The sequence below is a fragment of the Schistocerca serialis genome, chromosome 3 (assembly GCF_023864345.2).
Source record: "Schistocerca serialis cubense isolate TAMUIC-IGC-003099 chromosome 3, iqSchSeri2.2, whole genome shotgun sequence".
Taxonomy (NCBI): Eukaryota; Metazoa; Arthropoda; class Insecta; order Orthoptera; family Acrididae; genus Schistocerca; species Schistocerca serialis.
Window position 1 is genome coordinate 249,620,763 of NC_064640.1, and position 13,652 is coordinate 249,634,414.

Consider the following 13,652-nt stretch of genomic DNA (forward strand, 5'->3'; position numbering starts at 1 on the left):
AATAGGGGTGTGTGTGTGTGTGTGTGTGTGTGTGTGTGTGTGTGTGTGTGTGTGCACGCACGCGTTGTATAGTTTTTTCTTCCCTTGCTGCTAGTGATACCAGTCAGTTTGAAACCGTGGTATATTTGAATGATAGCTTTGTAAAATAGTATCTATTATGTAAAAACAACTATCAGAAAAGAATAATAGCTGTAAGTATTGAAACAGTAGTATAAAAGAATGATTACTATATAAAAAATTTATGTTACGTAAAAAACAAAAAGTGTCAGAACAGAATGACTGCTGTGAAAAAAATTTTAGATTTCTGTGGGAAATGTAGTATATAGATTCATTTATATATATATATATACAGGGCTATTACAAATGATTGAAGCGATTTCATAAATTCACTGTAGCTCCATTCATTGACATATGGTCACGACACACTACAGATACATAGAAAAACTCATAAAGTTTTGATCGGCTGAAGCCGCACTTCAGGTTTCTGCCACCAGAGCACTCGAGAGCACAGTGAGACAAAATGGCGACAGCAGCCGAGAAAGCGTATGTCGTGCTTGAAATGCACTCACATCAGTCAGTCATAACAGTGCAACGACACTTCAGGACGAAGTTCAACAAAGATCCACCAACTGCTAACTCCATTCGGCGATGGTATGCACAGTTTAAAACTTCTGGATGCCTCTGTAAGGGGAAATCAACGGGTCGGCCTGCAGTGAGCGAAGAAACGGTTGAACGCGTGCGGGCAAGTTTCACGCGTAGCCCGCGGAAGTCGACGAATAAAGCAAGCAGGGAGCTAAACGTACCACAGCCGACGGTTTGGAAAATCTTACGGAAAAGGCTAAAGCAGAAGCCTTACTGTTTACAATTCCTACAAGCCCTGACACCCGATGACAAAGTCAAACACTTTGAATTTTCAGCGCGGTTGCTACAGCTCATGGAAGAGGATGCGTTCAGTGCAAAACTTGTTTTCAGTGATGAAGTGATGGGGTTACGTGAAAGATTCAGTGTTTAAACCTCCTCTACCAAGAAACGTGCCAGAACTGCGAGCTCGCATCAACGATGCTTTCGAACTCATTGATGGGGACATGCTGCGCTGAGTGTGGGAGGAACTTGATTATCGGCTTTATGTCTGCCGAATCACTAAAGGGGCACATATCGAACATTTGTGAATGCCTAAAAAAACTTTTTGAGTTTTTGTATGTGTGCGCAAAGCATTGTGAAAATATCTCAAATAATAAAGTTATTGTAGAGCTGCGAAATCGCTTCAATCATTTGTAATAACCCTGTGTGTCTATATATATATATATATAGTCATTATTATTAAATTACCTCTTCATAAGAAAGAATTATTATTGTTAGTGCTAAAAATGTGTCTTTCAGCATGTGTATAAGTTTTCTATTATAGCATTTATATATAAAAACTGTTAACAAAAATAACAATGTATTGCAAAACTTTGTTAAAAAAGAAAATATTGTATGTATGTATACAAAGAAAATCTTCTTGTATGTTAATGAACCAGATTTTGTTACTAACTAAAAGAGTTATAAGTACATATTGTTATAAACCAGTCACATTGGCATTTCACCTGTAGCTGACTCTCTCACTAAGGTGCACAGAGCACTAAGGTGCAGAGGCTTGTGTAATTGGCATAGAGGACAAGAGGCAGTGGGGAGACTTGACTTTCTGCTATTTTCTCTTTCTATTGACCTAGATTAATGACAGGAAGATGACCTTGATTTTTGGGCACAAACTCTCACAGTAGATGGGTGATCTTGGAGAGCGTCGGGTCCTTATTTTGACACATGACAGGTATCAAGTTACATCCTGATCTTGAATTTACCACACACATTGCCCTAGAGGTGTGGCTGGGGTACCAGGTTACATAGTAACCTTGACATAAGGTCATTATCTAGGATAGAAAGTACTCTGTCCCACAACTCACATATACCTAGAAGAGAAGACATACACATCAACCTTAACACATCACAAATATAGCAGTTGCAGTCCAATTTACCAGCTATGTCAACCAAACATGATCAAGTGGTGTACCCAGTGGACCTTACACCATCTTGCCAGATGGTAGGCCTATATAGTGATAACGATTGGAATATGGATATGGTCATTCCACTAAGTGCCTAGATGCACTAAGAGATTGGTGGTCCCCTCTCTCAGTTGGTGAATCCAGTAAAGTGGAAACATGATTGACGAAATTTTCATTGCGTTCCAAACTTGACTGCACTGTCCATGTTCACCTGCTACAGACAAACCAATTTCATGACTCAAGCTACACTACTGGCCATTAAAATTGCTACACCACAAAGATGACATGCTACAAATGCAAAATTTGACTGACAGGAAGAAGATGCTGTGATATGCAAATGATTAGCTTTTCAGAGCATTCACACAAGGTTTGCGCTGGTGGTGACACCTAAAACGTGCTGACATGAGGAAAGTTTCCAACTGATTTCTCATACACAATCAGTAGGTGACTGGTGTTGCCTGGTGAAACGTTGTTGTGATGCCTCGTGTAAGGAGGAGAAATGCGTACCATTGCGTTTCCGACTTTGATAAAGGTCGGATTGTAGCCTATCTCGATTGCGATTTATCGTATCGCGACATTGCTGCTCGCGTTGGTCGAGATCCAATAACTGTTAGCAGAATATGGAATCGGTGGGTTCAGGAGTGTAATACGGAATGCCGTGCTGGATCCCAACGGTCTCGCATCACTAGCAGTCGAGATGACAGGCATCTTACCCACATGTCTGTAACAGATCTTGAAGCCACGTCTCGAACCCTAGATCAACAGATGGGGACGTTTGCAAGACAACAACCATCTGCACCAACAGTTCGACGAAGTTTGGAGCAGCATGGACTATCAGCTCGGAGACCATGCCTGCACTTACCCTTGATGCTGCATCACAGACAGGAGCGCCTGCGATGGTGTACTCGACGACGAACCTGGGTGCACGAATGGCAAAACGTCATTTTTTCGGATGAATTCAGGTTCTGTTTACAGCATCATGATGGTCGCATCTGTGTTTGGCGGCATCCCAGTGAATGCACATTGGAAGCGTGTATTCATCATCGCCATACTGGCGTATCAACGGTGTGATGGTATGGGTGCCATTGGTTACACGTCTCGGTCACTTCTTGTTCGCATTGACGGCACTTTGAACAGTGGACATTACATTTCAGATGTGTTATGACCCATGGCTCTACCCTTCATTCGATCTCTGCAAATCCCTACATTTCAGCAGGAAAATGCACGACCGCATGTTGCAGGTCCTGTACGGGCCTTTCTGGATACAGAAAATGTTCAACTGCTGCCCTGGCCAGCACATTCTACAGATCTCTCACCAATTGAAAACGTCTGGTCAATGGTGGCCAAGCAACTGGCTCATCACAATACGCCAGTCACTACTCTTGATGAACTGTGGTATCGTGTTGAAGCTGCATGGGCAGCTGTACCTGTACACACCATCCAAGCTCTGTTTGACTCAATGCCCAGGTGTATCAAGGCCGTTATTACAGCCAGAGGTGGTTATTCTGGGTACTGATTTCTCAGGATCTATGCATGCAAATTGTATGAAAATGTAATCACATGTCAGTTCTAGTACAATATATTTGTCCAATGAATACCCGTTTATCATATGCATATCTTCTTGGTGTAGCAATTTTAACGGCCAGTAGCATATGTGAAGTGGCTGTACAATCCTGCACATGCAAGCAAATAATATCTGTCCTCTAGGTGCTAATCATGTAGGGCCACTGACATCCAGCATCGTGTTGAATACAGCCCTCCTGAGCACTTCATTTAAATGATAGTTGTGGGATCCAGAGCCATGTGAACAACAATACTGTGGGAAGATACACTGATGTCTCAATCGCTCACAGTCCTGCCACTGTTGAATTTTGACACATGCTAATAAATGTTTCTGCTTCTTAGATGAGACCTAACAGGTTCTTCTCACAAACAACCAGCATTCAAATGTAATTCCTGAATATGAAATCTAGTGCGTAATCTTGTCCTACACACAGAGAACACTTCATGCAAATCTGGCATTTGTTGGAAGCTCATTTCCTGATGCTATGATTTAAATGAAAGCAGTGTGCATTCCACATATACACTACCTGACTGAAAAAGTGAAACTCCATGAGTTGAGAGGATGTGTGATGTTATTTCAGTGGTCAAAAATTTGAGCGATATTTACAAAGAACTAGGCAGTATGAGCCCACTTATCAGTATGACATTGCATCAACTCTGGCCTGGATGCATATACTGATTCGATTGGGAAGGGTGTCTAAAATCAAGGTATCCTCTCCTGATGTAATCAGGGCCACAATTGTTGTATCTGGTCTTATATGCACAATGTAATGGTGTATAAATTCACTTGACACAGCAAGGATACTTTTTCTTTCAAATATTTCTTTACAAAGAGCCTGATTACTACTTTCAGTTCTTGTTCTTCACTTAGCCCTTTTCTGCAGTTTGAAAATTATGTCCTTGATATTCCCATTTTATTTCTATAAATAAATCTCAAAACTAAGAATTAAGTGTACATAAGAGCAGTATGTCCCCACTAGGCAGTGGCTGTTACTCAATGATGATAGGACGCTAAGGGTGTAAGATGCTGATGACATTGTTTTTGACAGTTAATATTCATCTGCAAACTTTGTATTTGCTAGACAGTCTATGGAGTTTCAGTTAATGTCTAATATAATGAAGTTTTCTCCTCTTTAAGCAGAATTTTATGCTCTAGGTTTGATTATGTTACGAGTAAAAGTTGACACATACAGACCAACTGAAAGCCTCTTTGAAGTTTCTTTTCTTTTTTTGCCATCTGTACTATAAGTTTGAGTGTTTTATCAGTTGTTATAATGTCTCTGTCATCAACTAAGAGAATTTTCTCTCCATATCTAATATCGTTTGGAATGCATGTAAAATAAAGTAAAGCCGACCACTAACCTACAATTAACTGATGAGTGGCACATAAACCTATAGAAAACAGCATTCACTAGCTTCTGAGCTCTCTGGTTCTTCCTCTTGTAGGAAGTACACCAATTTACACACAATCACACAGACAGTCAAACATTATGCTACCATGGCTGCAGAGAATATCACCATGGTAGAATATGTTTGGGTGTCTGTCAGACAAAATATTAGTCTCCCCCTTAAAAGAGCACATTGGTCATTTTGGAGTTAAGTAAATGGTGTAGAACCAATGTCACATTTTTGTGTAGCCCTCCACCACACAACTTTATGGCAGTGAAGTGGTGTGTACACGCTAGTTGCTTGTATAAGATCAGCACAGTAAGTTGGGTCAATACAGCAAAGAGGCAGAATGACAGATAGGAGCTATTGTGCCTGGAGATGCCCATGACCAAACCATAAAAAAAATTGCATAGTTCATTGGTGTATCAGTGCAGACTGTGCAGCATGTCTGTAAAGAACAGTGTACCAATCACAGCCATGTAACACGGGATAAGAATAGTGCCCATAATGTCAGTAGACACAGGTCCATCTTGTCCAGTATCTAGGAAACTTTGCAAAAGGAACTGTGTACAATGGACATTTAGTGTCGAGTATCTTACAAAAGGTCATTGCTCACAGTGGTACATTAAGCTGCATAAATTCAATAGGCCCATAATCACAGAAACTGGAGAGTATCTGACTGGAGGCACCAACGTCCAAGTAGAGGCATTTAACCCGCATTGTGTGGAGGGGAGGTGGTTATGTGATTTTTGGGGCTGTTCTTCATACCACAGCTTAGGCCCACTCTCTCAAGTTACCATGAACATGGAACAGGATGTCTATTTCAGCATTCTTCAGTAACCAAGTAGAGCACTTTCTTCTACACCTTCACGATCAGTATGCTGTCTCATAAAATGATAATAGCCATGTTTGCAGGACTGCACACATAAGTTTCTCGTTCACTGAATACTCACACACCCTATTAAATACAAAATGGCTCAGTAAATCACCTGATTTTAATCCCTTAGAAAATGTCTAGGATGATTTGGATCAGCAGGTGAAATGTAGCAACTGACACAGCCATAATTTAGTAGCTCTACAGGGTCTAATTGTCAATGTGTAGTTTCAGCTGGATATTGCATACCTAATGAAATTTGCTGATCCTATCCTTTGCCAAATTGAGGCCTACATCAAGGCTAGATGCAGTGTTACATGGAACTTGTACCATGTCTCCTTGGGGTTGCATAATTTTTTGTCTGGTGTGCATATTACAATAAAATTCCTCCTAATATACGTCCCTGAGGAACACACCTACGTCATATAGTTTCACAAAAATTAAGGATTATCTTCATTGTGGGCTATCTCTAGCTTTTTTACCCTATTTCCTAGGTATGACTGTAACTGCTCAGTAGCTATTATTCATTTAGCTTGTGCTCCTTGTTTGTTTAACAGTATTTTATGGCCAAATTTGTTAAAATCCTTGGACAAGTCTAAAAATATGCAGGGATTAGACAAAATTATGAAAGCACGATGAGAAATATATGCTTGAGCATAAATGCAGATTCTAGCCAAGCCTGCAGGTGGTGCTGTTGTATTTGACCACTAACAACACCTGTGCAATGTCCTCAATACCTTGCAAATATCAGCTGTGGTTGGAACAGAGTTCTGTGTAGCTGTGAGTGCATTATGTTGGAGCTAAGTGAATTTGAATGTGGGCAAATGGTTGGTGCTTGTATGGTGAGTGCTACTGTAACTGAGGTAACCAAAGTGTGTGGCATTTCAAGAGCTCCATATGCAGCATTTATACTGCATAGAGCAAAAGCGGATAAACTTCATCTGCTGCCATGGCTCGTGTGTTGAGTGATCATTACAGATGATCATTGAAGAGGACTGTGATGAAAAATAAAGAGGATGACAGCTGTAAAAGTCACTGCATGACAACACAAAGGAAGTTCCATAAACAGGAAATTACATGGAAAGCTGGAATTCCAAAAACACTTATCAGTTATGCAAATGCCCACAACAGAAAAACATGGTGCTCAAGCTATAAAACCTGGACTATGGAGCAATGGAAGAAAGTCATTTTGTCATAAGAGTCTTTTTTCACACTGTTTCCAACTTCTGATCAAGTTTATGTCCCAAGAGGGAAACATGGCAGGGGTTTGGTGATAATTAGGGCAGCTGTATCATGTTATTCATGGGTGCTTTGGAAGACTGCATTACTGCCAAGGCTTATGTGACTATTTTGGCTGATCAGTTCCACCCCATGTACAATGTTTGTTCCCCAGTGGTGATGCTGCTTTCCAAAATGACAGAGCCCCTGTTCACACATCTCGCATTATCCAGGGATGGTTTTGTGAGCACACATTGCATTGTTCCTGGCCACCACAGTCAACAGTTCACAATGTTACTGAGCCGCTGTGGTTTGTATTGGAGAGAAGAATGTATTATGTTTATTCATCTCCATTATCATTACCTGGACTTGCCACTATTTTGCAGGAAGAATGGTATAGGATTACCTGGAAAACCAAACAGGCCTGTATTTATCCATTCAGAGACAACTGGAAGCTGTTTTGAATGCCAATGGGTTGCCTACACCTTATTGGACACGATAATGTGTTGCGTTAATCTAGTTTTCCCTTTCAAGAGAAGAGTATGTTATCTACATTTATCATAAGTTAAGGCTATTTTCGAATTTGTTAGTAACTATAGCTTCAAAAAGTTGTGAAACCAGTAATTTTTACCATAGGTTATTCTGTTGCCTTATAGGAATTTCATTTTGTGTCCTAGTTACTTCAGATTTTACAAGGAATTACTAATATTTTTACTGCAACAGATTAAAAGACAATAAGTATGCTTAGTATAAGTTATTTTTTACTGTCCTGAAAATCATTCCACCAGCCACAATGTAGCCCTACTATCAATGCTGTTCTCAAACATGAAATGAGTTAGTTGACATTCACACGTGGCTGGAAATTACCCAGATCACTGTCAAATGATTTGCAGCTCCTGGTTGGTTGGTTGGTTGGTTTGGGGAAGGAGACCAGACAGCGTGGTCATCGGTCTCATCGGATTAGGGAAGGATGGGGAAGGAAGTCGGCCGTGCCCTTTCAGAGGAACCATCCCGGCATTTGCCTGGAGTGATTTAGGGAAATCACGGAAAACCTAAATCAGGATGGCCGGACGCGGGATTGAACCGTCGTCCTTCCGAATGCGAGTCCAGTGTCTAACCACTGCGCCACCTCGCTCGGTTTGCAGCTCCTGCAAACTGGTGTGTTGAGAGAGCTCCCAAGGGCCGTGCACTAGAGTTACCAAAGGTATCTCAATACTATCATCTCCCGTGAATCCTGTCTCCTTTGCAGGAACTATGGGATCTGTCACTACGCATCCACTTGACACTGAGTGGCATGTCAGTGGTAGGTATAGGCATCCTGTAAAGGGTAGGTAGGGTCCAAGGACAACTCAGGGTGTCCACCTACCCAAGAGATTTGAGGTGCTGTCTTCCACCGAAACTGAAACTGTGTCAGTGGGATTCATTCCTCCCATTGGGGAACCTGCTTTGCCTTGTGTCAACAGGGCAAATGGAAAAGAGTAGGGGACTATTAATTGTTGGCAGTACAAACATAGGATGAATAATGGTACCCCTTAGGTAGATGGCAGCAGGACACAGCAAGGAACACCAGGTGTAATCTGTGTGTATGCCTTGTGACCACATTCAACAGGCTGAGCAGGCTATTATGGCAGACACTGAGGGAACAGGGTACAACCAACTGCAAATTCTGGCACACTTTAGAACAAATGATGCATGTCATCTGGGCTCCAAGGTCATAGTTGGATCATTTAAGTGAATGGCAAGGGAGATTGAGAAGACCAGCCCTGCATATGGAGTTTCAATGAAGCTCACAATTTGCAGAATTGTCCACAGAATTAATCATGGACACTGTTTCTGTGTCGAGTGGAAGGATTGAACTTGAAACTTTGAAGGTCCTGTGATAAGCTAGACTGCAACTTTCTGGACTTGCCCGTAGTAATGAGAACTATAGGGCCCCTTAAAGGGTTAGGGGGGCACTACAGCACCAGTGGTCATGGGATGCACACATGGGGCTTTTAGGTTAAGAAACTCTCCATCCAGTCCAGATAACCACAGCTCTAGCAGACCCAGAAGTAATAGTGAAAGATACAAAGGAATGCCCCTCCCAGGTGAGAGTATTACAATCCTAGTAATTGACTGTTGAAGCATTCACAATGCCTGAGGTGGAAGCATTTGTAAAAAGCAGTGAATCTCATAATACTAGGTGCAGAGAGCTGGTTGAAACCTGGATTTGGTAGCAGTGAGATTTTTGGGGGAAATTTAAGTGTATATCAAAAGGGCAGGCTAATGGGACAGTAGGCAAGAAACTCAAATTCACTGAGACAGAAACTGAAGCTGCATGCAAGTTTTTTTGGGCAAGATTCAGTACCAATGATGGGCATAATAATGTTATTGGATCCTGCTGTCAACCACCAGACTCATCTCCTGATATGATCAAAATCTTTAGAGAAAAGCTCAGTTCATACTGCAATCGTTGGTAAGGATTTTAATCATCCAACAATCAATTGGGATAATAACAGTTTTGTTAGTGACGGGCATAACTTCACAGCCTGTGAAAGATTACTAAATGCCTTCCCTGAAAACTGCTCAGAACAGATAGTCTGAAACTGCACTCACAATGGAAATACATTAAATCTATGGCAACAATGGACTTGATCTCTGTGAGAATGTCTGTATTGAAACTGGTATCAGTGACCAAGAGGTGATTGTCGCAAAAAGATTACCAAAGTACGCAGGGCAAATAGAACAAATAGAAAGATATCTACGTTCAAGATGTAGATTAAAAAAAAAAAAGGTAGTATCATATGTCAATGAGGAGCTTGAAACCCGTATCACAGAACAGGAGCATGTAGAGGAATTATGGACCAAGTTTAAAAGAATAGTTGACCATGCACTGGGATAAGGTGTTCGCCCACCCTTTGCCTTGATGACAGCATCCACTCTCGCAGGCATAATTTCAATCGGGTGCTGGAAGGTTTCTTGGGGAATGGCACCCCTATCTTCATGGAGTGATGCACTCAGGAGAGATATTGATGTCAGTCAGTGGGGCCTGACATTAAGTCAGCATTCCAAAACATCCCAAAGGTGTTCTACAGGATTCAGGTCAGGACCCTGTGCAAGCCAGTCCACTACAGGGATGTTATTGTCATGTAACCACTCCACCACAGGCCGGGTGTTATGAACAGGTGCTGGATCATGTTGAAAGATGCAGTCACCATCCCTGTAATGCTCTTCAACAGTTGGAAGCAAGAACGTGCTTAAAACATGAGTGTAGTCCTGTGCTGTGATAGTGTCATGCAAAACAACAAGGGGTGTAAGCCTCCTCCATGATAAATGTGACCACACCATAACACCACTGCCTCCCAATTTTACTGTTGGCACTACACACGCTGGCAGATGACGTTCACTGGGAATTTGCTACACTCACACCCTGCTATCAGATCGCCACAGTGCATACCATGATTCGTCACTCCACACAACATTTTTTCACTGTTCAATTGTCTAATGTTTACGCTCCTTACATCAAGCAACACATTGTTTGCCATTTACCTGTGTGATGTGTGGCTCATGAGCAGCTGCTTGACCATGATATCCAAGTTTTCTCACCTCCCACCTAACTGTCATAGTACTTCCAGTGGATCCTGATGCAGTTTGGAATTCCTGTGTGATGGTCTGGATAGATATCTACCTATTACACATTTAACCCTCTTCAACTGTCGGTGGTCTCTGTCAGCCAACAGACAATGTCGGGCTGTACGCTTTTGTGCTGTATGTGTCCCTTCATGTTTCCACTTCATTATCACATCGGAAACAGTGGACCTTGGGATGTTTAGGAGTGTGTAAATCTCGCATACAAACAAGTGACACCCAATCACCTGACCGTGTTCAAAATCCATGAGTTCCGTGGAGTGCCCCATTCTGCTCTCTCACGATGTCTAATGACTACTGAGGTCACTGATATGGAGTACCTGGCAGTAGGTGGCAGCACAATGTGCCTAACATGAAAAATGTATGTTTTTGAGGGTGTCTGGATACTTTTGACCACATAGTGTATGTACCCAATGTACCCACTAGGACAGTTCATAATGGGAGAGATGCTCCACAATATACAGTCACTTTAGTGAAACTTCTAAATAAGTACTTCTGCATAATAAGTGTGAAACAAAGCATATAGGGCTATAGACAGAGAGATGCTAAATGAAATGTGTTTGGCTGTCAAGAGAGCACTGCACAAAGCCCTCAATTACTACCATAGCAAAATATTGTCAAATGATCTTTCATAAAACCCAAAGAAATTTTGGTAATATCTAAAGACTGTTAGTGCTATCATACTTAGCATCTAGTTACTCATGGATGAGATGGGAACTGAATTTGAGGGTAGCAAAGCAAAAGCAGAAATGCTAAACTCTGTTTTCAAATATTTGTTTACAAAGGAAAACCCTGGGAGTTGCCCCAGATTAATCCTCATAACACTGAAAAGGTGAGTGAAATAAATTTTAGTGTCAGTGGTGTTGAGAGACAGCCGAAATCATTAAAACTGACAGAAGATCCAGGGCCCAATGGAATCCCTACCAGATTCCATACTGAATTTTTGGCTGAGTTAGCCCCTCTCTAAACTATAATCTAATTGTAGATCCCTTGGACAAAAAACTGTGCCCAGTTGTTGGAAGAAAGCACAGGTCACACACATTTACAAGGAGGTTTGTTTGTTTATTGTTGCTTTAGTGTGCAAAATAGCTGAGGTCGTAAGCATCCATATCAAGAAGGATGGTAGAAGTGATTCACAAAACAATTTCCAATGACCTTGATATAAATTTGTTGTACGATCTTAGAACATGTTCTGAGCTCCAACATAATGAGGTATGTCAAACAGCATCTATTCTGAAAACATCAATAATGTGAAAGCCAACTCCCACTTTTCTCACATGACATATTGAAAGCTATTGATCACAGCAGTGAAGTCAATGCAGTATTGATTTCCAAAAAACATTTGATTTTGTACCACATCTACAGTTATTATCAAATGTGTGATCATATGATCATATGGGGTATCAAGCAAAATTTGTTACTGGATTGAAGTTCTTTTGGTAGGGGGGACACAGCAAGTTTTCCAATAAAATTGGAATTTTATTGGAACTGACATGGCTTGAAAACTGAGAAGATTTTATGCATAATGAAGTACTGCCTGAAAGCAGCTGCACAAATATTCAGTCAGATCTGGATAAGATTTCAAAGTAGTACAAAGACTGGCAACTTGCTTCAAATTGCCAGAAATGCAAAATTGTGCACTTCACAAAATGAAAAAAATGGAGCAGCCTATGACTATCATATCAATGAGTCACAGTTGGAATTGGTTAACTCATACAAATACCTGAGTATAACACTTTGTACAGATATCAAATGAAATGAGCACATAGCCTGAATTGTGGGTAAAGCAGGTGGTAGGCTACAATTATTTGGTAGAAAACTGCGCAAGTGCAATCAATCTACAAAGGAGATTGCTTACAAATCACTCATTCCACCCATTCTAGAATATTGGTCAAGTGTGTGGGACCCATACCAAATACGATAACAGGCGATATTGAACGTAAACACAGAAAGGCAGCAAGAATGGTCACAGGGTTGTTTGATCCATGAGAGAGTGTCACAGGCATGCTGAAGAAACAGAACTAGCAGATGCTTGAAGACAGACATAAAGTATCCTGAGAAAGCCTACTTGCAAAGGTTCAAGAACAAGCATCAAATGATGACTCTAGAAATGTACTACAATAGGAGGACAAGATTAGATTAATTACAGCATGCACGGAGACATTTAAACAATCATTCTTCCTACACTCCATATATGAATGGAATGACAAAAAGACCCTAATAACTGAGACAATGGTACATACCCTCTGCCACACACTTCATAATGGTTTACAGAGTACAGATATAAATTAATATGTAGAGACCTGCTGACTTCCTAACTTCTGTATTGTCTTCCTGACTTCTGGTGCTGTTGTAGGATACAGCTACATAATTTTTTGTGGGTACTACAACCGTTTTAGGAAAACTTTTTTAAAGCTTTTCTTGAATATCTGAAAAAAATTATTAACAAAATTTACTAGTTCTCAAAGGGTTTTTTATTAATCTGCTTGCATCTTTGATATATATGTTACTGTGTTTGTGTGTGCTTTTTCCAATTTCTTGTTTTATGACATTCCATACTACTTTACTTTCATTTCACACATTACATATTATTTTGTCATTAAATGACTTTTTTGCAGCAAGTAGTAACCTCCTGAACATCTGTGATCATAATTCAGGAACTCTGGATTAGTACACATGCAGCGATGTGAGCTCTGAAAACAATGAATGTTCAAGGAGACTTCTCTCTCTGACTGGAAATTGGCATTTACAGCACAGAAAATACAAAACAAGCATCAAAATGAAGTTTATAAGTGTGTGGGTAAAGTGAAGTGATCAGGGGTCTGGTGTTGTCTTATCACCTGTATGAACCATTTTCTGAAGACAACTTCTTGTCTTTCAATTACCAGGGCATAAAGACAACCTATTTTTGCATTTCCAATAATAACATTATGATTTTT